Source organism: Pyrus communis, chromosome 2, assembly GCF_041283825.1.
Source record: "Pyrus communis isolate YQ-2024b chromosome 2, ASM4128382v1, whole genome shotgun sequence".
In the NCBI taxonomy this organism is placed as follows: domain Eukaryota; kingdom Viridiplantae; phylum Streptophyta; class Magnoliopsida; order Rosales; family Rosaceae; genus Pyrus; species Pyrus communis.
In genome coordinates, this window is record NC_142566.1 from 14,558,593 (window position 1) to 14,563,648 (window position 5,056).

Genomic DNA, 5,056 nt, shown 5'->3' on the forward strand with positions numbered 1-5,056 from the left:
AGCTAATGCGTTATGAGGGTTTCAGGGGCAACAAAGACAAAAGTATGATCCATACTCCAACAACTATAATGCGGGGTGGCGCGATCATCCACACTTAAAGTGGAACAATCAAGACAACGGACAATATTCTGTTCCTAACAACTATAACCGTCCACCTAGCTTCTTTCAAGCAAGACTGCAGGCACCATTTCAACCTCAATAACAACAAGCTCTAAGTAAGTCTCTTGAGGATTTAATTGCTTCTTTAGATAACTTTACTCAATCTCATCAACAAAAAACAGACAAAGCAATTGAAAACCTTGAGCGCCAAATGAGTCAGTTAGCAAGTTTGATGGGGCAACAACATCAACCAGGAAGGTTGCCTAGCCAAACCGTGGTGAATCCAAATGCGGAGCAAATGAATGTTGTGACTTTAAGGAGTGGAAAAGAAGTTTTTAAGCAACCAAGGATGCAAAAGAGGACTAGAAAATATACAAATGAGCAAGGGGAGCAACAAACCAAAAATCTTGAGCAAGATGAGGCTTCAACAGAAACTGAAAAGTCTCATAAAGATACAGAATTGAATAAAAAAGATTCTGATAAGGTAAGTAAAAAAGTTCAAAATTCATTTAACTCATGTGTCCCTATTCTTTTTCCTCGTAGATTTATGAAGTCTAAGAAAGAGCAAACTGATAAGGAAATCTTGGATACTTTCCAAAAAGTCCAAGTGAACTTACCTCTTTTAGATGCCATAAAACAAGTGCCCAAGTATGCAAGGTTCCTTAAAGAGCTTTGTACGAACAAGAGAAGATTCAACGATCAAGAAACTATGGCATTAAGCGAGGAAGTATCAGCTGTTTTGCAGAGAAAGCTACCACCAAAGTTGAAGGATGCCAGTAGCTTTACCATTCCATATGTAATTGGACGGAAAGAGTTTGGGAGAACATTGTTCGATTTGGGGGCATCCATCAATCTGATGCCATTTTTAGTGTATGAATCACTAAACCTTGGAGACTTGAAGGAAACAAAGGTAGTAATCCAGTTGGCAGATCGTTCAAATAGATATCCCAAAGGCCTATTGGAGGATGTACTTGTGCAAATGAATGAGCTTATTTTTCCCGCCGACTTTTTTGTTCTTAAGATGGAACATGACCCTATGCCTACTACACTTCCTCTTATTTTGGGAAGACCATTCCTTAGAACGACGCGTACAAAGATTGATGTCTACGATGGTACTTTTACCGTGGAAATTGATGAAGAAAACGTTAAGTTCAAAATCTTCAATGCTATAAGGTACCCTAGTGATTTTGAATCTTGTTTGTCTATTGATGCGTTGGACTATTTTGTGCAGAATTGTTTTAATGAAGGTGTGGGACAAGACAATTTAGAGAAGGCATTAGTGCATAGAATTACACATGGAAAACTTAATTATTCCGAGCACATTGAAGAAGAATTAATCCAGACAGCGGCAACCCTTGAGTTTCTTTCACCAATTCATGGTAAGTCTTCTTCCTATTTTATTTCTCTTCCTACTTCTAATGAAAAAATTCTTCCTTCTGTGATTCAGGCACCCAAATTGGAGCTTAAATCGATTCCTGAACATTTGAAGTATGCATTTTTGGGAGAGGATGAAACATTACCGGTCATCATATCGTCATAACTCACAGCAGAAGAAGGGAAGAAACTGATCCGAGTAATAAAGGATCACAAAACTGCCATAGCTTGGAGCATTGCAGATATCAAAGGTATAAATCCAGCAACATGTATGCATAGGATTCAGCTGGAGAAAAGTGCAAAACCTACAAGGGAAGCTCAACGCTGTTTGAACCTACTTATGATAGAGGTCGTCAAGAAAGAGGTTATCAAGCTTCTTGATGTTGGCATCATATATCCTATCTCAGACAGCAAGTGGATGAGCCCTGTTCAAGTAGTTTCGAAGCGATCTGGAGTCATAGTTGTTAAGAATGAAGCTAGTGAGCTAGCGCCTACATGTGTGCAAAATGGTTGGAGAGTCTGTACAGACTATCGGAAGATAAATAGCACTACACGTAAGGATCACTTTCCAGTTCCATTCATTAATCAAATGTTAGAAAGGTTAGCTAGTCATTCTCATTATTGCTTTCTTGATGGATATTTTGGATATAATTAGATTGCAGTTGCTTCGGAGGATCAAGAAAAAACGACTTTCACATGTCCATTTGGCACATTTGCATACCGGAGGATGCCGTTTGGACTTTGCAACGCCCCCGCCACATTTCAAAGGTGTATGTTAAGTATCTTTTCTGATGTGATTGAGAAAATAATTGAAGTGTTCATGGATGATTTTTCAGTTTATGGTGATTCTTTTGATACATGTCTACATAATCTGTCCCTAGTTTTAAAACATTGTCAAGAAACTAATCTGGTCTTAAATTGGGGAAAATGTCATTTCATGGTTTTGCATGGATTAGTTCTAGGGCATATCATATCTAAAAATGGAATTGAAGTTAATAAATCTAAAGTAGAACTTGTTAGTTCTTTACCTCTCCCTACTACTGTCAGGGAGGTTCGTTCTTTTCTTGGATATGCAGGTTTCTATCGTAGGTTTATGAAGGATTTCTCAATGATTTCTAGACCCTTGTGCCGTTTGGTTCAAAATGATGTAACATTTGATATTAATGAAAAGTGTGTAGTAGCATTCAACAAACTTAAGGAGTTATTATCCACGGCTCCTGTGATCATGCCACCAAATTGGAATTTACCTTTTGAGTTAATGTACGATGCTTCAGACTATGATGTCGGTGCAGTTCTAGGATAGCGTGTCAACAAAGTGCCACATGTCATCTATTATGCATCACGAACACTCAATGATGCACAGTTGAATTATTCAACAACAGAGAAGAAGCTTCTAGCTGTTGTATTTGCTTTAGAAAAAATTAGATCTTATCTGATTGGAACTAAAGTTATTGTATTTTCTAACCATGCAGCTTTGAAGTATTTACTCACAAAAAAAGATGCAAAACCGCGACTCATTCGATGGATACTTCTGCTTCAAGAGTTTGACTTGGAGATCAAGGATAAGAAAGGGAGTGAGAATGTTGTAGCAGATCATCTTAGTAGACTTGTGCACTCAAACACAAAGGAAGATCTCATCCCTTTACATGAGAGTTTTTCGGATGAGCAATTATTTTCATTAAAGGTTACTGACCCTTGGGATGCAGATATTATCAATTACAAGGTCACCAAAAAGATTCCGGATGATTTTACATGTGCTCAGAAAGATAAGCTTGTCAAAATCGCCAAATACTACGAGTGGGATGATCCTTATTTGTGGAAATGTTGCCCTGATCAATTGATTAAAATGTGTGTCCCCGAATCTGAGTTTAAATCTATTCTAACTTTTTGTCATTCTTATGCATGTGGCGGCCATTTTGGAGCAAAGAGGACAGCCCTTAAGGTGTGAGATAGTGGTTTTTATTGGCCTAGTTTGTTTAAGGATGCGTACGAGTTTTGTGCAACATGTGATCGTTGTCAACGAATAGGTAACTTGGGCCCAAGAAATCAAATGCCACAAACCCCTATTTTGATTGTTGAGATCTTTGATGTGTGGGGCATTGATTTCATGGGACCTTTTCCATCTTCAAATGGTTTTCTTTACATTTTATTGGTTGTGGATTATGTTTCTAAATGGGTGGAAGTGAAGGCCACCAAAACTAATGATTCAAAAGTTGTTTCAGATTTTATTAAGACTAACATTTTTGCAAGATTTAGGACACCTAGAGCAATCATTGGCGATGAAGGGAGTCACTTTTGCAATAGAACATTTGAAGCGTTGCTTAGGAAGTACAATGTCACACATAAGGTGTCTACACCTTATAATCCGCAAACTAGTGGTCAAGCAGAAGTATCAAACCGTGAAGTGAAGCAAATTTTAGAGAAAACTGTGAGTCCTAGTAGGAAGGATTGGAGCATGCGCTTGAATGATGCATTGTGGGCTTATAGGATTGCTTATAAGACTCCTATTGGAATGACCCCATTTCAATTAGTTTATGGGAAACCATGCCGTCTTCCAGTAGAATTAGAACACAAAGCTTATTGGGCGATCAAGCCTACAACATGGACATAAGTGTTGCCGGACAGCAGAGGAAGCTTCAATTGAATGAGTTAGATGAAATCCGGAATGATGCATACAAGTCTAGTCGAATATACAAGGAGAAATCAAAGGCATTTCATGACAAGATGATATCAAGGAAGAGCTTTGTCATTGGACAAAAAGTTCTGCTATTTAATTCTCGCCTTCGATTATTTCTAGGTAAGCTTCGTTCTCGATGGGTTAGTCTGTTTGTTATAACTAATATTTTTCCTCATGGTGTAGTGGAAATCCAAAGTGCAAAGACCAGAAACGTGTTCAAAGTGAATGGACAGACTCAAACCATATTACGAGTCTTTTGCGAAGCATGATGTGGAGGTTGTACCCTTCCAAGAACCAACTTCCCTTGAATGATTACTCTTGGTACCGTCTGGCTGCAGACGTAAAAGCAAGCGCTTATTGGGAGGCAAGCCAATATTTCTATTCATTGTCTTTTAATGTCATTTTCAATTTTTCGTTTGTTTTTTTTTTTTTTTTTTGAGTTTTCTTGCGTGATAAACTGAATTATTTCTTTTCTTTGTAGGAATATTTGGTTATGTCCACCCTCGGAGTTTATTACAGAATTGAAGTTTGGGGGTCTGATAGGAGCATATTTATGCACCTTAGTTTAGCTTGTCTTGTGCATTTAAAGTGTTTTTCCTTAGTAAAGTAGTCTTTTAAGCTAGTTTTATGTATTTTCAGGATTTAAAGGCTAAAGGAGCAAGAAAGTGCATTTTGGTGCATTTTGGAGTAGTTTGGGGCATTAAATGGATTGCATATGCTTAAAGCCAAGTAGATGGACGAAATTGAAGACCAAAGGAGGCTAGGAATAAATAAAGAGATGAAGAAATGAAAATGAAGAACAAAAAATACACACTTCACACCAAGAACTCCCCTTGGAGCTGTGCATCACAGATTCATTTTCAGCACAATCACTTCAAAGCCGCAAGCACCAATCCATTTCCAACA

General features: G+C 37.9%; 1 pseudogene; it reads left to right on the forward strand.

Moving 5' to 3' along the window:
- Window positions 1-281: 281 nt before the first annotated feature.
- LOC148698616 (uncharacterized) lies at window positions 282-3,421 on the forward strand (annotated as a pseudogene).
- Window positions 3,422-5,056: the final 1,635 nt, after the last annotated feature.